This window comes from Helianthus annuus, chromosome 11, assembly GCF_002127325.2.
Source record: "Helianthus annuus cultivar XRQ/B chromosome 11, HanXRQr2.0-SUNRISE, whole genome shotgun sequence".
Classification (NCBI taxonomy): Eukaryota; Viridiplantae; Streptophyta; class Magnoliopsida; order Asterales; family Asteraceae; genus Helianthus; species Helianthus annuus.
The window spans coordinates 78,941,887-78,966,812 of NC_035443.2; the positions used below are offsets into that span (position 1 = coordinate 78,941,887).

At 41.9% G+C, this 24,926-nt stretch overlaps 1 long non-coding RNA gene across 1 annotated transcript; it reads left to right on the top strand.

Moving 5' to 3' along the window:
• LOC110918000 lies at positions 1–24,926 on the top strand. The gene is made up of 3 exons (XR_002581008.1): positions 1–42; positions 302–390; positions 24,697–24,926. It is a non-coding gene; the product is annotated as an uncharacterized LOC110918000 (long non-coding RNA).

The following is a 24,926-nucleotide window of genomic DNA, read 5'->3' on the forward strand; positions in this document are numbered from 1 at the left end:
AAACGGAGCAAGTACGAAAAGAAAACGTTGCTTGGATGCGAGGTAAGTATAGCTTACACTAGTCTTAAATTGTGGAATATTCTCTTATCATATAAATTATCAATGTGATAACTAAACAATTGAGTAATGATGTTCCGTCATGTAGTCGTACGGAACAGGATAATCAATGATGAGGGGAACCATAATAATGGTTAAATAGAAGTAAATCGATAAACGGTCATTTAGACTAAACGGGTCAAAAGGTAAAAATATCACCCTTTGGCAATATCAACTAATGAATTTGTCGAGTGTATGATTACAGGAATACATATCAAATGGAAATTTGCATCGCTATTAGTTAGCGTTTATTAAGCAAAGCATTAAATGGGTCAATATGTTGATCCGAGCCAGGTATGTGTGATAGGTTTATTACTCATTTAAAACGTGAAGATCTATGAGAGTTAGGCAAAGTAAAAAGGGACATTCGGTTACCTTAAAAGGTAAACCGAAGGATTTAAATTATAGACAAAGTGTTTTGAAAACAAGATTTGGTTAAAAATGAGATTTTGGGCGTGCATGGCTTAAGCAAGCCCTTCGTCGTAAAAGAAGAGTTAAAAATGTCCAAAACACCCTTGTTAGTGAAATTAAGCAAGCAACCTTTAGAAGTCGCTTGAAAACGAGTTTTATAATCAAGTCAATACTTAGAACAAGTATAAAAACGAAAGATGTAAATTCTTGGTCGAAAGACTCTATATGAGACTTTGCCGTAAAATAATAATCCGAGGGGTAAAACTCGGATTAAATAGATCAGTACATTAAATCCACCACAAATATAGTTGTGGTGGGAGATCATTTAATAAGAAATGTGGACATATGTATTTAGAAACAAGTGAAAGCAATTGGCGCTTAAAATATGCTCAAATACCCTTAACGGGTCAAAATGAGCATATGGGTGAAAATGGGTTTAAGAAGGTATATAAACCTGTAATTTGAAACCTATTATGTTAAACATTATTGAACTTGATAGGTTATGGGAAATAAGGGTCAAACAAACTTGTTTGTTTGAGAAAAATCGAACGGGTCAAAATTTGGTAAAGAGGGTAATAAGCCGAAGACTTAAAAGTCTGAAATTTTACTAAACCGGATGTTGGATTTTAAACTCCATAAGGTGGAGAATTAAATTACAAACACGTAGGAAGAAACGGTAGGTCAAACGGACAAGCGGTGTTGGATCTGAGTTTCTTTTTGATTGTATTTTGTGTTTGAAGTTAAGATGAAAATGGATGAGTTGTGCAGCGGAATTAAAATGAAAACAAACTTTGCATACAATCAAATGAGAGTAACACTTTAATCAAACATCTTTTACACAATGAACCGAATGATTGAATTTAATTTCAATAACGATTACAAAGATAGATGTATGAATGCAAACTCCCCCTCAGCCCGAGCTCAGTAGTTTGTTCGTGTAAAGAAGACGAATGATGTAAAGAGCTAATAGAACAGTACAAAGTACTGAACTATTTATAGGCACTTGCAAACTACTGAGCATCTTTGCTGACGTCACCATGAAAGTGACATCTAACTTCCTAACAAACTCTAACCTCTGATCTATACAGACACTGCTTGTGTTAACTACTGCTAATACATTCTATTACAAAACAGACTTTAGAACTGCTGCTGCAACCTTCTACTGCTGTGAACCCAGCAGCACTTGTCTGGATCAGCAGTGCTTGACTCAAGGCAGTAGATTGAATCAGCAGGACTTTAGTCTTCCATCAGATCTTTAGTTGAGCAGCAGTTATGAATCAGCAGTTTTCGTAAGATCAGCAGATAGGAGGTCATCAGTAGTTGTAATCACTTTCAAGGGTAGAGATTTTTATATCAGCATCTACTTATTCAGAATCCACTGTTGTGATCCGGTTTTGGCTTTAATTATCTGTTCCTCTGATAGGGTTCAATCCAAACAATCTCCCCATGGAACAGATAATGCCAAAACCCTTCATTATTGAGTGAATTGCAAGTTTTGTCCTTTATCTTTAGGCCATTTTGCAAGTTTTGTCCTTTATGTTTAAATTTGACGAGTTTTGTCCTTTATGTTTGAAAATCAAGCACGTTTTACCCTTTGGGGCAAAATGTGCTTGATTTTTAAGGACAAAACGTGCTTGATTTTTTAAACATAAAGGACAAAACGTGCTTGATTTTTAAACATAAAGGACAAAACGTGCTTCATTTTTAAGGCCCAAAGGGTAAAACGTGCTTGATTTTTAAACATAAAGGACAAAACTCGTCAAATTTAAACATAAAGGACAAAACTTGCAAAATGGCCTAAAGATAAAGGACAAATCTTGCAATTCACTCTTCATTATTTGTGGATATTTTATTGCCTCATTAACAGCTCCCTTATCTGACCTTTAAATTGTAATTCAATGTCAAGGGCATCTGTATCTTCATCATCCCTGCTAAGTGGAAGATTAAGGAGATCCTGCAAATCTTCAAGACTCAGGCCAAGAGCTTGTTCCCTTGATATTTTCTCCACTACTCCACCAGACCTGAGCAAAGTCAATACGCAGGTCTGTTTGTCAGTTGCCCACTTTTGTATTTTTGAGCCTGATGGGTTTCTTGGGAGATGTTTATTTGCAGAAGTATTTGGTGAGGCTGGCCGGTTCATCACTGGCTGAGAAGTGGTAGCAGAGTTTTCCTGTTCAAGTTCTTCTTTTAACGTTCTTAACAAGCCTTCTTTTAAGACAGCATTTCCAGCAAGAATTTCTTGAACAGTTTCAGCTCCAAACTGGCTTTGTGTCCTTCTTTTGTATTGGCAGTACCAGCTGGAGCAGTGGCTCTCCTGATTTGCAGCTTTGATGGTCCTTTTGAAACCGCTGCTTCAGGGTAGTCAGGTTTTTGAGGAATTTTTGGATCTTTCTGTGACAACTCGAAATTTAGAACCTTTCGTTGTAACTTGCTTGTACGTTATGTGACTAGTTAAAATGATAACGTGAACCTTTTTATGTGATAAGTGCTTTGTTACGTGTGTATTATATATATATGTGTACGTGTTATATGTGAACCGAGAACCCGACACGAAACAACAAGGAACCCGACTCGAGACCATGAGGTCTCGAGTGACTAGTAATCGGTTTTGGGCCTTGGGCCGAGAACCTTTGGCCGGTTGGGCCTTTGGGCCGTGAACCCCACTCGAAACCCACTAAGGGTGCACACACTTGGAACTTGACTATATAAACTACCCTTAGTTAGTTTTTGCCATTTGTTGAACAATACAACACACACACTCTCCTACTTCTCTCTCTAAGCCTTAAGAACACAAACACATTTCCAAGACTCTCGGATCCACTCGGTTGACACAAGAAACTCTCGGATTTGGACTTTGGATCGGCACACACACACACCCTCGAAATCCATAACCGGTTAGTGTTCTTGATGTTTTGATTGAATGTTGGTGTTATGTTTGTATGATAAAATGCATGAGATGATGTTATTTGTTAGTATTTCTTGATGATCATTGTTGAATGCTTAGTGATAGTATGTTCATGTTATGCTTGTGCTTAAATAGATGCATAAATGAGATGATGTTTTATGTGTGTTAAAAAGTTTAGTGTTGGAATGTGTTCATGTGTTAAAGAGAGTTTAAACTATTAGATTTGATGATTCATGAAATCGGTTTACATATGTCATGAAATCGGCTAAGGAGTATGTTTGTCATGTTAGGATGCATGCTAGTAAATTGTATCTTGATGGTTGTTCATAGTTTTGTTTGAATAAAGGTTGAATACTTGATGAATATGGGTTTGAATGTGTGAAGAACACTTTGAATGATAGTTGAAGATTGAAAACCCTTGTGATTTTGATCCATCTTTGACCAATAACCTGATTAGGAAAACTGTTAGTGGAATGCTATTGGTTATTTCCGGATTTGGGCCTGATTATATTGTACCACTAATCTGACTACATCTGCATCAACACGTGAACTTGAAAACGACTGCTACCGACTCGCAATCACGCAGTTGCGACTCGCAACCACAGCGTGATGACTCGAGACCACGCGGTTGCGACTCGCAACCATAACAGGACAAGCCGAAACCACAGGATACGAGTCCCGTTGCGACTCGAGACCTCAGCATGATGAACCGAAATCATGGTTGCGACACCAGTTGCGACTCGCAACCATCCATGATCAACACACAGCATGACTCGAGACCATGCTTGCGAGTCCGGTTGCGACTCGAGACCACACTTTGGGCCTTAGTTAGTGGGCCGGACTTATGAACTTCTGTGCTACTGTTGATGAGTTATTTGGGCCTGTTATCACGAGCCCAACTGTTTGGACTTTGAACTTGTGATTGACTGTTACCTGTGAACTGTGAACTGTTAAACGTGTCTGCCATACGTGTTGAACATTTGTGCACTACTTGGTTCGAACCTGATTATACGTGATATCCGTGTTAGGACGTTATTGACTACTTGCGACTTGATTGACTTTCTGTGATTAACTGCCGAGCAAACCAAGGTGAGTTCACACCCTTTACAAAGCATGGGATTCCCTGGGTTGGGAACGGGGTTAAGGAACGTGGTTCCTCGTCTACCTTGGGTAGGACGTCAGTGGTTCAGGAATGTGATTCCTCGTCCGGATGGACGGATAAACGTACTAGACTAAAACTCTATCACGAAGTCCCTCCTTCTTGTATCGACTAATCGCCGGGCCAATGGCGAGCGGGTCATTAGTTAGATAGCGCTATTTAGGTCTGACAAGCCTCACACCGTGCCGCAGAGGACGGGCGTGAACTAATGGATCTGGGGCACGTCAATGATGATAGACATTGATGTTTTCAGGGCACATAAACATGACTACAGTCAGCAATCGATACGGTAACGAGTCTAGTATACACATGGGGTAGCCCCCACGGCTGGAGAGCCAGATGATGTACATGGGGTAGCCCCCACGGCCGAAATGCCTGATAACTACATGGGGTAGCCCCCACGGCCGGAGTGCCGGAGTAACTGGGAACGAACTGGTCACGTTTTTAAAACTATGGGGTAACCCCCACGGCAGGATGCCAGATAAAGTAAACTGTTTTCGAAACAACTAAAACGAACGCCCACCCGTGAACTCACTCAACTAGTTGTTGACTCGTTACTACATGCTTTGCAGGACCATAGGTACTCAGTGGGAGCTTGCATGGAGGAAGATCGTTGTGGGACAGGGATTGCTACAAGACTATGTTAAACTTGAAACTTTTGGAACTTATGTTATAACTTTAAACTTATGCTTCCGCTTGCAACTTAAACTTATTTGTTTTGGAACACCAATCGTGAATGGTTAAACTTTTATAACTATTTATATGCTTGTTCAGTATGATTGGTGGCTGGATCCTGGTCAGTCACGCCTCCAAGCGGTAGTACTCCGCAGGTGGGATTTTGGGGGTGTGACAGATTGGTATCAGAGCCATTGGTTATAGTGAACTTGGTTTTAATAAAGGAGAAACGTTTTTGTTAAAACCAGACTATAACCGGTTTAGTGCTCAACGGTCCACAACGACACTTCGCTCCTCATGCAAGGCTCGACGTTCTAGGTAATATAATGTATGTATATTGCCTACTTGTTAGTTACGTAGTACATTGCTCATGGTATGCTTGATTAGTATAGCTACTGTTGTTTGAACACGTGCGTGCTTACTCTGTCCTACTATTGTACTTTCGCGAACCTCTCTCACACGTATTACTCTTATTATGAAGAACCATGTCTGGACGCGTTAACATGACACAAGCCCAGTTGACGGCTTTGATCAACGAGCGAGTTGCCGCAGCGCTCGCAGCCGCACACGCAGGAGGTATATCCTGCAGTCCGAAATGTTCTAGGATCATTTGGATCCTACTCTCGTGAACCAACCTTTGTGTTAAACTCTGTCTTTCTTTCACATACCTTAGGTCAGTATGCTCAGGCACCGGTGTGCACTTTTAAGACCTTTATGGACTGTCGACCCACAACTTTTAGCGGCACTGAAGGAGCAGTAGGTTTCCTACACTGGTTTGAGAAACTGGAGTCTGTGTTCGAAATGTGCGAATGCCCTGAAGCGCGCAGGGTGAAGTATGCTACTGGTACTCTCGAGGGTTTGGCTCTCACGTGGTGGAATGCTCAAGTGCAGATGTTAGGGTTGGTTGCTGCCAACGCCACCCCATGGGAAAACTTCAAGGAAATGATCAGGGAGGAATACTGCAGTCGTGACGACATTCACAAACTGGAGGATGAGTTTTACAATCTCAAGATGTCAGGATCAGAAATTGAGGCATACACTAAGAGATCGCATGAGCTTGCCTTGTTGTGTCCTACTATGGTGGATCCTCCGTATAAGCGAATCGAACTCTATCTCAAGGGCTTGGTGCCAGAGATCCAAAGTCATGTGACTTCAGCAAGGTTGACTACTATCCAGCAGGTTGTACAGTTGGCTCACCGTCTTACTGATCAAGCGGTGGAGCAGAACAAGTTACCGAAGCGTATAGGTGCTGCAACTACTTCTGGTGCTTCTAGTGGAGATAAACGGAAATGGGATGGAACTTCAAGCAGGGGTTCAACTTCGGTGCAAACTCAGTCTCAGCAGAGAAAGACAGATGATCACAAGAGCCCCAGTCAGCAGTCGTCTGGTGGTCAAAGTCATGGTGGATACAAAGGAAATCACCCCAAGTGCAATCGTTGTAGCCTACACCACAGTGGGCCATGCACCAGGGGCAACTGTCATCGATGCAACAAGCCTGGTCATGTTGCAAAGGATTGCAGGAGCGCATATCCTGTCAATCAGAATCGTCAGCAACCTCAGCAGAACCAGCGACAGCAACAGGGTAACAACAAAGGGTGCTTTCAGTGTGGAGCTGAAGGCCACTTCAAGAAGGATTGTCCCCAACTGAACCAGAACAACAACAACAATCAGGGGAATGGTAACAATGGGAACAACAACAACAATGGTGCTAGGGGACGAGTGTTCGTGATTGGTCAAGGTGAAGCAAGGAATGATCCCAACGTGGTGACGGGTAAGTTCCTTCTCGACGACTTTTATGTTACAGTCTTATTTGATTCGGGTGCCGATACTAGCTATGTGTCACTAGAAGTCAGTAAGATGCTTAAGCGTATTCCTACACCCCTGAGCGACAAGCACACTGTAGAGCTAGCTAATGGTAAGAATTTGGAAGCCTCACACGTAGTCAAGGGTTGCCAGCTTATTCTCGCTAACCAGACCTTCGCCATCGATCTTATTCCTATTGTCTTGGGTAGTTTCGACGTTGTCATTGGGATGGATTGGTTATCCCAACACCGAGCAGAGATTCTTTGCAACGAAAAGATCGTTCGTATTCCTGGTTTAGGTGGTGAACCTCTCATGATACGTGGCGACAAGAGAAGTGCTGTTGAGAACATCATCTCTCTTCTTAAGGCCCAGAAATGCTTACGAAAGGGCCACACAGCGATTTTGGCTCTAGTTACTGATACCACAGAAAAGGAGAAGAAGCTAGAAGATTTTCCCGTTGTACGCGACTATCCTGAGGTATTCCCTGAGGAATTACCTGGTCTTCCGCCCCATCGCCAAGTCGAGTTTCAGATTGATCTAGCTCCTGGAGCCGCGCCTGTAGCCCGTGCACCTTATCGTTTAGCGCCATCAGAGTTGGAAGAACTCTCCACGCAACTACAAGAACTCTTGGATAAGGGTTTCATTCGTCCTAGCTCATCGCCTTGGGGAGCTCCAGTGTTATTTGTGAAGAAGAAGGATGGTACCTTCAGAATGTGTATCGACTATCGCGAACTCAACAAGGTGACTGTGAAGAATCGTTATCCTCTACCGCGTATTGACGACTTGTTCGACCAGTTGCAGGGGTCGAGCTACTATTCAAAGATCGATCTGAGATCGGGATATCACCAGCTGAGAGTTCGGGAAGAGGATGTCTCTAAGACGGCCTTTAGGACTCGATATGGGCACTATGAGTTTCTGGTCATGCCGTTTGGGCTGACGAACGCACCGGCAGTTTTTATGGATTTGATGAATCGAGTGTGCAAACCGTATCTGGACAAGTTTGTTATAGTCTTCATCGACGACATCCTGATCTATTCTAAGAGCAAAGAAGAGCACGAACAACATCTACGACTTATTTTGGAACTCCTCCGGAAGGAACAGCTTTACGCAAAGTTCTCGAAATGCGACTTCTGGCTTCGAGAGGTCCATTTCCTAGGGCATGTGGTGAACAAGGATGGGATTCACGTTGATCCATCCAAAGTGGAATCAATTAAGAACTGGCCTGCACCTCGTACACCAAAGGAAATTCGCCAATTTTTGGGATTGGCAGGTTACTACAGGAGATTCATTAAGGATTTTTCTAAGATCGCGCAGCCTCTCACCTTACTAACACAGAAAGGCGTTATTTATCATTGGGGAAATGCACAAGAGTTAGCTTTTCAGCATCTAAAGGATAGACTTTGCAGTGCACCTATCCTTTCACTGCCAGAGGGCACAGAAGATTTTGTGGTTTACTGTGATGCATCAATTCAAGGTCTTGGTTGTGTATTGATGCAACGAGATAAAGTCATAGCTTACGCCTCACGACAACTCAAAGTTCACGAGAAGAACTACACGACACATGATTTAGAACTGGGAGCTGTTGTTTTCGCACTTAAGTTATGGCGGCATTACCTGTACGGGACAAAGTGCGCCATCTACACCGACCACAGAAGTTTAGAACACATATTCAAGCAGAAGGAACTGAATATGCGGCAGCGACGATGGGTCGAGCTGCTGAATGATTACGAGTGCTCTATCAGGTATCACCCGGGCAAGGCCAATATAGTGGCGGACGCCCTGAGTCGAAAGGACACTACGCCTAAGCGTGTAAGAGCTTTACAACTCACGATCCATTCTAGTCTACCTTCGCAAATACGAGCTGCTCAGATAGAAGCACTGAAACCAGAAAACGTTAGAGCTGAAGCTCTACGCGGGTCAAGGCAACGCTTAGAACAGAAGGAAGACGGTGCTTATTATGTAACAGGACGCATTTGGGTCCCACTCTATGGCGACTTACGAGAACTTGTGATGGATGAAGCGCACAAATCTCGCTACTCGGTACACCCTGGTTCGGACAAGATGTACCACGATATTAAAACTACGTATTGGTGGCCTAGCATGAAGGCCCACATAGCAACTTACGTCAGCAAGTGTTTGACTTGTGCGCGAGTCAAGACGGAATATCAGAAACCTTCAGGCCTACTTCAGCAACCAGAGATACCACAATGGAAATGGGAGCAAATTTCCATGGATTTCGTTACTGGCTTACCTAGATCACAGCGCGGGAACGATACTATTTGGGTGATCGTGGATCGACTCACAAAATCCGCACACTTTTTGGCAATCAAGGAGACGGATAAGTTCTCCACTCTAGCGGAAATATACCTCAAGGAAGTTGTTTCGAGGCACGGGGTGCCCACCTCTATTATCTCTGATCGAGATGCACGCTTTACTTCGGAACTGTGGCAGGCAATGCACAAGTCTTTTGGATCACGTTTAGATATGAGCACAGCGTATCACCCACAGACGGACGGGCAGTCCGAGCGAACTATTCAGACCTTAGAAGACATGCTTCGCGCTTGTGTAATCGACTTTGGCAACAGCTGGGAAAGGCATCTGCCACTCGTGGAATTTTCGTACAATAACAGCTACCACACCAGCATTAAAGCTGCTCCGTTTGAGGCATTGTACGGACGTAAATGCCGGTCACCCCTCTGTTGGGCAGAGGTGGGGGATAGTCAAATCACTGGTCCAGAACATGTGGTAGACACTACTGAGCGGATTGCTCAAATACGACAACGCATGGCGGCGGCTCGTGACCGTCAGAAGGCCTACGCCGATAAGGGCAGGAAACCACTTGAGCTCCAGGTTGGGGAGCGGGTATTACTCAAAGTTTCACCCTGGAAGGGTGTGGTTCGTTTTGGTAAACGAGGCAAACTCAACCCACGATACGTTGGACCTTTTGAAATCATCGAGAAAATAGGCAAGGTGGCCTACAGACTGAAATTACCAGCAGAACTCGGGGCAGTTCACAACGTTTTCCATGTGTCGAATCTGAAGAAGTGTCTGTCAGATGAGACGCACGTAGTTCCTCTGAAGGAACTTACGATCGACGAACAGTTGAAATTCGTCGAAGAACCTGTCGAGATCACGGACCAGGATGTTAAGGTCCTCAAGAGCACTAGAATACCTCTTGTTCGAGTTCGTTGGAACTCACGTCGCGGCCCAGAGTTTACCTGGGAGCGCGAAGATCGGATGAAACAAAAGTATCCCCAACTGTTTGAGAACAGTACAAACGCTACTGAGGCTGAAGCTACGGAATTTCGGGACGAAATTCCAGATCAACGGGGGGTGGATGTGACACCCCAGGAAAACCGGGAAAACCTTACAACTTAACTAGCTTCCTCAGTGAGTGCCATCAAATTTCGGGACGAAATTTCTTTCAACTTGGGGATGATGTGACAACTCGAAATTTAGAACCTTTCGTTGTAACTTGCTTGTACGTTATGTGACTAGTTAAAATGATAACGTGAACCTTTTTATATGATAAGTGCTTTGTTACGTGTGTATTATATATATATGTGTACGTGTTATATGTGAACCGAGAACCCGACACGAAACAACAAGGAACCCGACTCGAGACCATGAGGTCTCGAGTGACTAGTAATCGGTTTTGGGCCTTGGGCCGAGAACCTTTGGCCGGTTGGGCCTTTGGGCCGTGAACCCCACTCGAAACCCACTAAGGGTGCACACACTTGGAACTTGACTATATAAACTACCCTTAGTTAGTTTTTGCCATTTGTTGAACAATACAACACACACACTCTCCTACTTCTCTCTCTAAGCCTTAAGAACACAAACACATTTCCAAGACTCTCGGATCCACTCGGTTGACACAAGAAACTCTCGGATTTGGACTTTGGATCGGCACACACACACACCCTCGAAATCCATAACCGGTTAGTGTTCTTGATGTTTTGATTGAATGTTGGTGTTATGTTTGTATGATAAAATGCATGAGATGATGTTATTTGTTAGTATTTCTTGATGATCATTGTTGAATGCTTAGTGATAGTATGTTCATGTTATGCTTGTGCTTAAATAGATGCATAAATGAGATGATGTTTTATGTGTGTTAAAAAGTTTAGTGTTGGAATGTGTTCATGTGTTAAAGAGAGTTTAAACTATTAGATTTGATGATTCATGAAATCGGTTTACATATGTCATGAAATCGGCTAAGGAGTATGTTTGTCATGTTAGGATGCATGCTAGTAAATTGTATCTTGATGGTTGTTCATAGTTTTGTTTGAATAAAGGTTGAATACTTGATGAATATGGGTTTGAATGTGTGAAGAACACTTTGAATGATAGTTGAAGATTGAAAACCCTTGTGATTTTGATCCATCTTTGACCAATAACCTGATTAGGAAAACTGTTAGTGGAATGCTATTGGTTATTTCCGGATTTGGGCCTGATTATATTGTACCACTAATCTGACTACATCTGCATCAACACGTGAACTTGAAAACGACTGCTACCGACTCGCAATCACGCAGTTGCGACTCGCAACCACAGCGTGATGACTCGAGACCACGCGGTTGCGACTCGCAACCATAACAGGACAAGCCGAAACCACAGGATACGAGTCCCGTTGCGACTCGAGACCTCAGCATGATGAACCGAAATCATGGTTGCGACACCAGTTGCGACTCGCAACCATCCATGATCAACGCACAGCATGACTCGAGACCATGCTTGCGAGTCCGGTTGCGACTCGAGACCACACTTTGGGCCTTAGTTAGTGGGCCGGACTTATGAACTTCTGTGCTACTGTTGATGAGTTATTTGGGCCTGTTATCACGAGCCCAACTGTTTGGACTTTGAACTTGTGATTGACTGTTACCTGTGAACTGTGAACTGTTAAACGTGTCTGCCATACGTGTTGAACATTTGTGCACTACTTGGTTCGAACCTGATTATACGTGATATCCGTGTTAGGACGTTATTGACTACTTGCGACTTGATTGACTTTCTGTGATTAACTGCCGAGCAAACCAAGGTGAGTTCACACCCTTTACAAAGCATGGGATTCCCTGGGTTGGGAACGGGGTTAAGGAACGTGGTTCCTCGTCTACCTTGGGTAGGACGTCAGTGGTTCAGGAATGTGATTCCTCGTCCGGATGGACGGATAAACGTACTAGACTAAAACTCTATCACGAAGTCCCTCCTTCTTGTATCGACTAATCGCCGGGCCAATGGCGAGCGGGTCATTAGTTAGATAGCGCTATTTAGGTCTGACAAGCCTCACACCGTGCCGCAGAGGACGGGCGTGAACTAATGGATCTGGGGCACGTCAATGATGATAGACATTGATGTTTTCAGGGCACATAAACATGACTACAGTCAGCAATCGATACGGTAACGAGTCTAGTATACACATGGGGTAGCCCCCACGGCTGGAGAGCCAGATGATGTACATGGGGTAGCCCCCACGGCCGAAATGCCTGATAACTACATGGGGTAGCCCCCACGGCCGGAGTGCCGGAGTAACTGGGAACGAACTGGTCACGTTTTTAAAACTATGGGGTAACCCCCACGGCAGGATGCCAGATAAAGTAAACTGTTTTCGAAACAACTAAAACGAACGCCCACCCGTGAACTCACTCAACTAGTTGTTGACTCGTTACTACATGCTTTGCAGGACCATAGGTACTCAGTGGGAGCTTGCATGGAGGAAGATCGTTGTGGGACAGGGATTGCTACAAGACTATGTTAAACTTGAAACTTTTGGAACTTATGTTATAACTTTAAACTTATGCTTCCGCTTGCAACTTAAACTTATTTGTTTTGGAACACCAATCGTGAATGGTTAAACTTTTATAACTATTTATATGCTTGTTCAGTATGATTGGTGGCTGGATCCTGGTCAGTCACGCCTCCAAGCGGTAGTACTCCGCAGGTGGGATTTTGGGGGTGTGACACTTTCTTCCTTAATTCCTCCAACCTTTTGTAGGTTGACCTGACCAAATCTTCTTTCCATCTAGCAACTTGTCTTTTGGTGCCAAATTCAGCAACAACCAATTCTTCTTTCATTCTTTTTAGTTCCAACTGCTTTTCAGGTACATTCTTTTTGAACTTTGCCTAATCAGGAGGAGTGTGAGTGACTTTCCTTTTTTTCATAACTTGAATTCTGGCTGATTCAGCTTCAAGCTCTGGAACAGTCCACTCTTTGTACATGTGTCTCTCTCCTTTGTATTTCTTGTAGAACATAATGCTTTCAATGTAGTCTTTCTTCAGAGTTTCAGCTGCTCTTTCTAAAATTTGTTGACTGACATTTTTAGCAAAACGTTCTAGGGAACTGACTTGTGTGAGCAGATATTGGTAGTATCTTGATACTTCTTTGTCAGATTTCCCTTGTGTGTTTCTTTTCGAGATATCCTCTGCTTGCTTGGCCTTTATCTTCAAATATTCTTCAATGTTTTTGGGCCAGGGATATCCTTTGATTGAAGGCAAACTCCTTTTGGCAGGGTCATCCTCAGTATAGAAGGATTTTATCTCTTCTCTGACAGCTTCTAGTTCAAGAGGAAATTGAACACCTGCAGGAGGTAAGGGTTTGTGCATTGGAACTGAAGAAAGTGGAACTGGTTTTGGTATATTGACAAGAGCTAAAGGTTTTGAAGATGGTGAAGTGACATCATCTTTAGGAATTAGCCTTCTCCTCTTTATTTGAGGAGGGACTGATGATGTTTTGGATGGAAAGGTGGTTGCAGTGGCAGTGGTTTGTGATAGACTAACAGTTGTTGAAACAACTGGTGTTCCAACTACTGTTGTCTTTACAGCAGAAGTTATAACAACTGCTGTCTTCTGCCTTTTGACAGGAGGTGATTGTGATTTTGGTGGTGATGGAGGTAAAGCAGTGGATGTAGTGTGTGTTGAGGTGGTGTGTGTTGAAGTGGGAACAGATGTTGAAACTACTGAAGTACCAACAGCAGCTGATATACCAGGAGTTACAACAGCTGTTTTAGACTTTGAACGTCTGACCGGAATGGATTTGGGTAGCCTTACTTTTCTAGTAGGCTTCTTCTTTTCATCAATGAGATTTTCATCATCTCTTGACCCTGAAGTACCCTGATCCGGATAATCCACCCTGGCTTTCTTTTTGGCCTCTCTATCCCTTTTTACACATGCAAGTGCTTCTGCAAGTGCATTTGTGGTAACATCAATTTTCTTACTCCCATCTGGCAAAGGAATCTGTTTGGTCATATTGGAATTTTCTGGTGCGAGGTAGAGACCATCTGTTATTCCTTTCCTTCTCCATTCCTGAATTTTCTCCCCCTTTTTGGCATTATCTTCGGGGAGTTGATCAATGAAGAACACTGGTGGAGGAGCAGTACTAGTGGAGTGCAGGATCTGAGTTTTGAGAGCCTTTAGATCAGCCTGAGTGTCATTGTACCTAGACTCCATAGCATTTCTCAATTGTTGAACATGTTTTTCATGTTGCTGATCTGCTATTTGTGCTTGATGATGGAGAAAAGGTTGAAATAAATTCCAGAGATCATTTGTAGCAGGTGCCTGTTGTAGAGCAGGTGCTTGAGGTGGAACAGCAGTGGATTGTACCTTTTGTACCTGTAACAACTGTTGTAGCATATCTTTGAGTTCTGCAACAGAGTTATCAAGTTTTTCAACACAAGCCGTCAATTTCTGGTACTTTAAACCATCACCCAATTTAATGGGATCATCTAATTTCCCACAAACAGTGGTTTTATCAGTGGTAGAAGTAGGGAGTTTACTCCAAACCTTAACCACTGATGCCCCTTTTTCTTGGTACTGGGGTCTTCTTCCTTCAACACTTGACAGCCTTTTGATGTTGCCAGTAGGATAAATAAATCCACTGGTGGTTGGCAGAGGTGCTATAAAAGGAATTGCCTCCAAGGAAGTCTTATTGATGCAACCATTGTCCAACTGTAAACCTGTAGGTTCAACAGTTGTAGTGGCTGCTTCACTTGGATTACCACAAAGAGTTTCTTGTAGCTCAATGGGTGTAACCTCCTCAGGTTGTGTTGGTGGGTTAGCAAAGAATGATACAGCAGGCTCAGTCATTTGTTGAGGTATATTCTCATTGACAGGTGATTGAGAAGGACTGAGTAATGCCTGGTTCAAATCAATTGCATCCAACAGTAGTGGTGTTTTTGGTGGAATTGAGGATGTGATGGTGGGTTTAGAAAGCGGATTTGCTCCAGGCATTGAGCTGTGGATGATGGAGACGAGTGTATCCAGAGCATCATGATGTGGTGGCCCTTTGTGTACAACCTGTTCTTTTTGTGAAGAAGCAGGAGGAGTTATGGTTATGGGTTGAGATATTTGTACCAACTGCTGTGAGGAAGTAGCAGCAGTGGTTTCTTGTGACATTTGTGTTGTCACGGGCATTAACTCTGGTATCTCATCCTCCAGAGTTGCCCTTTTGATTGGGTTGGGGTGTTTTTGATTTTTCTTTTTGTAAAGCTTTTTGGGTTTTGTAGGTGTGGGTTTCAAAATAGTTGGTCTGCTGCTTTGATCACCTAGAGCAGTAGGCTTAGCAGCAGATACGTGAGGAGCAGTGGTTGCTGCTAAATTCTGCTCAGGTACCCCTGCTTGTGTTTTGCAAGGTGCTAACATTCGTGAAAAAGTTTCAGATGTTAGGCAGTTTATTGCAGTTATTTCACCTTGGTTTATTAAAGCTAAATCATCCTTACTGAATTTCTTTTGAAAATAATAGCTTAAAAACCTTGGAAATAGTAAGAATGATTTGCTTTCAACATTATTAACCAAATCTTTAAAGATTTCCCGAGAATAATTGTAATTTTCTTCTTGAAGAATTGCATATCCCAGATTTTGAATCTTTGTAGGGATCTCATTAAAAGAAGTGGTTTTGTTTGAAACACATAGGAGGAGGGTATGAAATAGAAATCTTGGTGCAGGAGGAAAATAACCTTTTTCTAAGGTTAGTTTCTTCATCATTGTGGCTTCATACCCTCTTTCAATGAAGTCAATGTGCAACTCGTTTTTAGTGAAGGAAGTTTTACCTGCTTGGTCATCGAGTTGAAAGACTTTGGAGATGGATTGTGGTGTAATGTGGACAGCTTTACCCTTTATGGAAGATTGGATTGCAGTTGCAATGTCTCCTTGTTTTTCAAGGGTTGCATTCTTCCAAAATTCCCTTTGGGTCGCCAAGTAGATGGGTGCGTCGGCGGTGAGCAAAGTTTTGTAATTTGATTTTGCCATGATGGTGATAATGGAATCGAAAACATCTGTGGTTCCTGGTTTTGTGAGAAGACCCAGGAGATTGTGAGATTTTTTGAATGGAATTTCAGTGGTAGTTGCCTTTTGAGAGGCTGTTTTCGATGATTTTGATGAGGGTTTTGCAGAAAGCTTCGATTTTGTCATTTTTGAAACGAAACAATCGAAGAAATTTGTGAGAAATGAGAAGAAAAACTGCTTTGAGAAGAGAATTTTTAAGAATTCAATTCGACAGTAAAACCCTGTTTTGATGGTGAGTGGGGATGTTATAGGAAAGAGAATGAATGCTGACGTGGCAGCCGTTACAAAAGGTCTGACTGCTATGTACTGCCCACGTGACAACCACTGGTGAAAATGAAGGACAGTACTTTTGGTGAAAGCAACTGATGAAAGCAGTGGAAAGGGGGCAGTGGATGATTTTCACTATCAGTGGATAGCATATCAGTGGATAAGACACTGCTTTTGAACAACAGTGGTTATCAAGGAATGAGAGAACAGAGGTTGCCTTTCAGCAGTGGGCAGACTTTTTGAAGTAGAGCAGACTTTTGAACAATCAGTGGTTATGGCAGACTTTTAAGGATTTTAATGAAATTTTCATTTTTAAGCTATTTTTAAGGATGGATTTTTGATTTTCTGAAAACATTTTGTTGCTTTTATTCATAGAAAAACAAGATGTTGCTTGTTATTCCATGTTTAGCATCCCAATCCTAGAGACCAAGCTTTCAAAAGTGGCTGTATCAAGTGCTTTTGTGAGCACATCTGCTAGCTGGTCTTTAGTTGGGACATGTTGCAGAGAAATCAAACCTTTTTCATAGCAATCCCTCACAAAGTGATGTCTGATGTCGATGTGCTTTGTGGTAGAATGGGAAACTGGATTTTTGATGATATTTTCTGCTGCCTGGCTGTCCAACATGAGTGGTGTCTTTAAGGCAGTGATACCAAAATCCAGTAACTGATTTTGAAGGCACAGGAGTTGGGCTGTACAGCTTGCAGCATCAATGTATTCAGCCTCAGCAGTGGATGTTGAAACTGCTGCTTGCTTTTTGCTTTGCCAGGATACTAAGCAATCACCTAGAAACTGGCACCCTCCTGAAGTGGACTTCCTTGTGGTGTGACATCCAGCAAAGTCACTGTCTGAAAAACCTGAAAGCTTGATATTCCCATTAGCTGGATACCAGATACCAAGTTTGGGAGCACCTTTTATGTATCTGAGAATCCTTTTTACAACAATGAGATTTGATTTTCTGGGAGCTGATTGACTTCTTGCACAGACACATGTTGCAAACATGATGTCTGGTCTAGATGCAGTTAGGTACAATAAAGACCCAATCATGCTTCTATAAAGTGTTTGGTCAATCAGCTCATCCTTTTCATCAGACATGACCAGCTTATTTGTGGCCATGGGTGTGCTGCATGGTTTACAATCATTCATATCAAATTTGGTTAAAAGTTCTTTAGCATATTTGCTTTGATGAATGAAAGTTCCATTTTGCAACTACTGTACTTGGAGACCAAGAAAGCATTGCAGCTCACCCATTGCACTCATTTCAAACTCAGCTGTCATGAGTTCTCTAAACTCTTCACACATTTTGGTACATGTGCTTCCAAAAATAATGTCATCCACATAAATTTGGACAATCATTAAATCTTTCCCTCTCCATTTAAGAAACAGTGTTTTATCAATGGTACCTCTTTTGAAACCATTTGAGAGTAGAAAGTTGGAAAGAGTTTCATACCAGGCTCTAGGTGCTTGTTTCAGTCCATACAAGGCTTTGTTTAGCCTGTAGACATGATCAGGATAAAATGGATCCTCAAAGCCTGGAGGTTGACATACATATACCTCTTCTTGCAATGTACGATAGAGGAAAGCACTTTTGATATCCATCTGAAACACCTTCATGTTGTGGTTGACAGCAAAGGCCAGGAACAGTCTGATAGCCTCCAATCTTGCAACAGGGGCGAATGTTTCATCATAATCAATCCCCTCTTCCTGTCTGTAGCCTTGAACCACAAGCCTGGCTTTGTTCTTGACAACAATGCCCCTTTCATCTGTTTTGTTCTTGAAGACCCACTTTGTGCCAATGGGACTAACCTCTTTTGGCAGTGGTACAAGCTCCCATACTTGTTGTCTCTTAAATTGTTGGAGCTCCTCTTGCATGGCTTCTACCTAGCTGTTGTCTTTTAGTGCCTCTTGGTACTTGACTGGCTGATGAAGTGATAGAAAACCAGCAAAAAGACAAATGTTTTGGGTTTGGCTTCTTGTGAGCACCCCTTCATTGATGTTGCCAATGATTTGATCAGGTGGATGAGATCTCAAGAAGATTAAATCTCCTTGGTATGGTATGATGGCATTTGTTGGTGAAGGCTGCAAATGTGTATCATCTGAGCTAACCACTGCTGATGACTTTGATGACTCAGTAGTGGCTTCAAAAGGTGGTGGAATGGGTGGTAATGGAGTGGACCACTTTTTACTTTTATCCACTGTTTGAGGACTTTTGTCAGCAGTGTTTGAGGATGTGGAAGCAGTGGGAAATGGGCTACTTTGGTCAACAACTGTTGATGTAGCAGTGGTTGAGCTTTCATAGATGTTTTGAATAACTGATGATTTCCCCTTTGTGGCAGACCTTTGAGGGATGATGACTTCATACCCATAGTCTGGTGTTGTATCCTCTGATGGACCTGCACTGTTAGTCTTGACAGCAGTATTTTCAAAAGTGAATTTTTCAAGATCAAACAGTTCAGCAAGATTTGCTGGGATTTGCATTGATGAAAGTTCATTGAACTTTACATCCAAAGTCTCCTCCACTACCTTGGTCCGTGCATTGAACACTTTGTAGGCCTTGGCAGTGGTTGAGTATCCTAGAAAATAACCACAATCAATTTTGGCTGCAAATTTTGAAATGGAATCTTTTAAATTCAAAATAAAGCATGGGCAGCCAAACACCTTGAAGTATGAGATCAGTGGTTTGATTTTATACAGAATTTCATAGGCAGTCTTTTTGTGCCTGAGGTTTATTAAAACTCTGTTCTGGACATAGCAAGCAGTGTTTACTGCCTCTGCCCAGAAAGTTAATGGCAAACCTGAATCTGCAAGCATGGTTCTAGCAGCCTCAATCAAAGTTCTGTTCTTTCTCTCAACAACCCCATTTTGCTCTGGTGTTCTAGGGATGCTGTACTGCCTTACAATCCCTTTCTTCACACAGAAGGCATCCAACTCCCTATTTTTAAATTCTGTGCCATTGTCACTCCTAAAGCTTTTCACTGGAAGGTCAAATTGCTTTTCAACCTGTGTCACAAAGTCTTGCAAAATGCCTGCAGTTTCATCTTTAGAGTGCAAAAAGAAAGTCCATGTAAACCTAGAAAAGTCATCAACTATAACCAAACAATATCTTTTCTTTTTAAGGCTCATGACTTGTACTGGGCCAAACAAATCCATGTGTAGCATTTGCAAACACTGGGTTGTTTTGGACTCTTCAATGGACTTGTGGGAACTTTTATGCTGTTTTCCTTTTAAACAGGAAATGCAATGTTCAGGACATGAAAACAATTGTTGTGGTCGGCCTCTCACCTAACCATTTTTTGAAATTTCTGTTATTGTCTTAAGATTTGTGTGCCCCAGTCGTTTGTGCCAAAGTTCTGTCTCTTTGTTAGAGGCAGCTGAGAACAGACATGCATCAGCTCTGGGACACTCTTTTGACATGTCAACAACGTAAACATTGCCACTTCTTTGAGCAACAAGTTTAGTTTGACCATTTTTGATTATTGCTTCAATCTTTTTGACCATTTCTGGTCCAACAATCCTACAACAATCTTTTGTGAAGAATGACCCAAACCCTTTGTCACTCATTTGGGATACACTCAGAAGGTTGAATTTTAGATTGTCTATTAGATTGACATTTTCAAATTTCACATTGCCAGATTGCACTGTTCCAGACCCCACAACCTTCCCTTTACTATTATTACCAAAGGATATATCACCCCCACCATGGATTTTAAAGTCTTTGAGGAGGGCTTTACATCCTGTCATGTGCCTGGAGCCTCCACTATCTACATACCAAAGACTATCAAAGCATGCAGAAGCTCCCTGCACATGAAGTAAAAGGATTAGTTCATTAAGGACTCCAAAGCCAGCAGGGCTTTGGATGGAGTCTCTACAGTGTCTGGTATGGATGCAGTGTGCTGGACTGTGGTTAAGTCAGGGGTTTGGACAGTTTTAGTACTGTTTCTTGCTAACCACTGCTGAGGGTCTTGCCCAATCACCTGCTGGTAACCGAAAGGATGCCTATTCACTCTGGGTTTAGAGGGCTTTTTGGAGACCTCATAAACGTGTGGAATCCTTTGGTAGGACTGTTTTTCGTTGCCTTTTCTGAACTGATTGGCAGGAGGTGTATCAGTAACCTGAACATCTCTTTTAACAGATGTTTGGTTCAGCTGTTTTGTGACAGCTGTTTGAACTGGCACAAACAGTGGTTGTTTCTTTGTGAATTTGACAGATGGTGATGCTGATGGACTCAAGGATGTTTTAGCAAGGCACTCATTCTTTTTGATGTCAAAGTTTTTGAGATACACACATGCTTGAGTTTTGTGGTTTGTTTTACCACAAATAATGCAGCTTTCAGCTGAAACTATGACACTTGTTTTGTTTATATCATAAGCTTTTAAGTGGAAACAATCTTTTGTTAGATGGTTCCTTTTCTCACAAAATTCACAAAACAAGTTATCAATTTTTTCTTTCTTCTTCCTCTTTTCAGACTCCTTTGCAGCAGAGGTTTTAACCACTGCTGGAATGTCCTTAAGAGGAATGACTTTAGCTTTTGGAGCTTTAACACCATCAGTTGATGTAAAGTCCATTGGATTGAAATTTTCAAGAATATCTCACTCATCAGACCATCTTGGTTTTAAATTGATGATTTTCAATCTCCTCAAAAGCAGAGGGGCCCATTGGTCTGTCAAGTGTGATTTTGTTACCAAGTTTGTCAGTGATTTTCACTTCTTGGCCATTCTTGTTTGTGGGGATGTACTCAGCAGTTACATCAGTGGTTGAAACAGATTTTTCAAAAGCAGTGTTTTCATCATCATGTTTTCTATAACCAACCCCAAATTTCACATTGATTTTTATCTGTTTCTCAAGCATAACCTCATACCCTTTGCATGATTCCACCCATTTCTCACATGTGATCTGGGTGGATTCTAACTCCTTTTTGCAAACTTGGTATTTTTCTACCATAGTTTGGAGTTGGGTTTTGGTTATGCTTTGCTCTTCTTTCATGCTGCTAATCTCTTTCTTTTTTTTTCAGCCAATTTGTTTTTAAGTTCTTTTAAAGATCTTTCAAATTTGACTTCATCAGTTAAGATTTTGTTCCTAAGGTTTTCATTCACCTCTTTGATGTTAGCAAAAGCAATAATGCAATTGTCAGAACATAGTTTTTCTAGAACTTGAGGTGATACCTTGGCAGCAGCCATCATTGCACAATCACACTGAATATTCTCTTCATCACTAGCTCTCTCTTCTTTTTCACCTGCCTTTTCTTCTTTCTTATCTTCTTCAGACCATAGATCTGTCAGTGGTTCAATCAGGGTACCTGAACTTTCCTCCAACAGTACTTCATTAGCGACAGCAGTAGCCACTGCTTCAATCACCTCATCCACTGTTTCAGAGACGAGCTGTTTCTCTTCAGATTCAACACCCTCCTGTATTGACTCTAATGCCATCAAACAAAATTCATCATGAGAAGAAACATTAGAAGCATAGAGTGCAAAGTTTTCATCACTGAGGTCTTCAGACATACTGCTCCAGTCAACAAACTCTTGAGTAAAGAAACTTTGTTGATCTGGTTGTGTTGCTACTGGAGCAGTGGTTTGTGGTGCAGGTTGCACTTGTGCCTGGGGATCAGGGGTTTGAACATATTGAATCTGTGGAGCAACTGTTTGGACATAATGCACTGGCACAGGAGCAACAGCATAGTGAGCAGTGTTCACATGTGCTGCTGGGGCATATTGGGCATAGTGCACAGTGTTTTGATTTTGAGGTCTAGGATTTGAACTAGGGTGAGTAATTATGGGACCAGTTGTTTGACTCCTACACTCTCTAGCAAAATGTCCTAACCTGTTACACTTATAGCACTTGATTGTCGATTTATCCAACCCAACCCTTAGATTCCCATGCAACCCTGGGAATTTTCGCCCTGTTCTTTTATAAAACTTGCTAGTTCTAACACTTAGCAAGGCCAGTTGATGCAAGATGTCCATTTCCTCTAGACCAGTGGGGTCAAAATGCTGTAAATCATTTAGTTCAAAGCTTAGATTGTCTGACATCTGGTTTTCATTTGCAGTGAATGCATAACCTGTAGAGTGAGGATTAGGGTTGTTAAAATTTGCACCAGCAGTTATGTCAATGAAGTGATCATAACCCTGATCCTTACCACTACCACCAGATTCTTCTTGACCCAGAAGAGCAGTGTTACCGAATGAATAATCATCAACGGTTTTCCCTGACTCTTGTAACTTCCTTTTCTGGTTCAACTCCCTTTCGTAGGTTAGGAGTCGACCATGGAGTTGGGTCAAGGTCAGATCCTTGAACTCAGGTGAGTTTCGGGTGACAAACGCTATTGTGTCCCATTTATCTGGCAGTGACCTGAGGAACCTGCTGTTTTGAGTTGAATTTGTAAAAGTGGTTTTAACAAGCCTCAGTTCACTGATGAGACAACTGAACCGCTCAAATTGTTGCGTCAGTGATTGACCTTTAACATGACAAAATGTTTCATACTGTTGGTTCAGGATTTCCCTATTGTTTTCTATGACCTCTTCGGTACCTCCAAACTGTTCCTTAAGTGCGTCCCACAACTCTTTGGCATTGTCACAATTTAACAATCCAGCATATATTTCGTTGGGCAGCGCTGATGCTATGATACTAAATGCTTTAGCATCTAGTTCAAACTTTTGATAATCCGTTTCAGTATAATTTTCAACGGGTTTTGGAACTTGTTTTTTAGCATCTTCAGCGCTTGGCACTGTAGGAACATGAGGACCAAAGATGACAGACTTCCAACAACCTGTGCTTTGTTGAGCGAGGATGTGACCCGTCCTCCTCTGCCAGATGTTGTACTCATTTCTTTTTAGCATAGGTGGTTTAAAGAGAGAACCAATGTTGTTTTTATCGTCCTGAGATTGTGACGTCATTCTTGTTGTTTTACAGGTACTGAGAAATCAACTTTAGTGGTGATTAATCCTTACTCTGTTTTTCAACGACGAACAAACGATCAGTATCAACTGTTTTTGAGCTGAACTTTTTACGTCAAAATGATTGTTAAATCAAATTTGACTGTCCAAGCTCTGATACCAATTGTTGGATCTGAGTTTCTTTTTGATTGTATTTTGTGTTTTAAGTTAAGATGAAAATGGATGAGTTGTGCAGCGGAATTAAAATGAAAACAAACTTTGCATACAATCAAATGAGAGTAATACTTTAATCAAACATCTTTTACACAATGAACCGAATGATTGAATTTAATTTCAACAACGATTACAAAGATAGATATATGAATGCAAACTCCCCCTCAGCCCGAGCTCAGTAGTTTGTTCGTGCAAAGAAGACGAATGATGTAAAGAGCTAATAGAACAGTACAAAGTACTGAACTATTTATAGGCACTTGCAAACTACTGAGCATCTTTGCTGACCTCACCATGAAAGTGACATCTAACTTCCTAACAAACTCTAACCTCTGATCTATACAGACACTACTTGTGTTAACTACTGCTAATACATTCTATTACAAAACAGACTTTAGAACAGCTGCTGCAACCTTCTACTGCTGTGAACCAAGCAACACTTGTCCGGATCAGCAGTGCTTGACTCAAGGCAGTAGATTGAATCAGCAGGACTTTAGTCTTCCATCAGATCTTTAGTTGAGCAGCAGTTAGGAATCAGCAGTTTTGGTAAGATCAGCAGATAGGAGGTCATCAGTAGTTGTAATCACTTTCAAGGGGAGAGATTTGTATATCAGCATCTGCTTATTCAGAATCCACTGTTCTGATCCAGTTTTGGCTTTAATTATCTGTTCCTCTGATAGGGTTCAATCCCAACAAGCGGTTTGAAAGATAGGAAAGATTTCGTGTCAAAAACGGCAAAATGGAAAGGTTGGATGCAGGGGCCACCGTAACTTACGGTGCCACCGTAAGTTACGGTGGAGCTGATATAGATACGATAGGTAACCCCTGAGTTACGGTGGAAGTTTTGACATTCAGGGGCTACCGTAAATTACGGTACCCACCGTAATTTACGGTGGACCCTGTAATAGAATATATTTTTAATTAGTTTCGTTTCGTGGACTCGTTTAGACATGTTTTTAAACCCCGAATGACTAAAGCATTTCATGTTTATGAAATGTAGGTACTTTTGGATGCCGGAAGATGATCAAGCTCAACGAGGAACCGAACATGATAAAGATACACGCTTCTACACTTTGCATCGTCTTTAATTTTAAACGACGAATCTGATCACGTTATGTTAAATGACTTATGATTTGTAAGAGTTTTAATAAACCCGTATTTCCGACGTATATGTAATCTAAATTACATGGTTGTTTTTTGTATATTTTACGTTAAAACTTGATTTTTAAG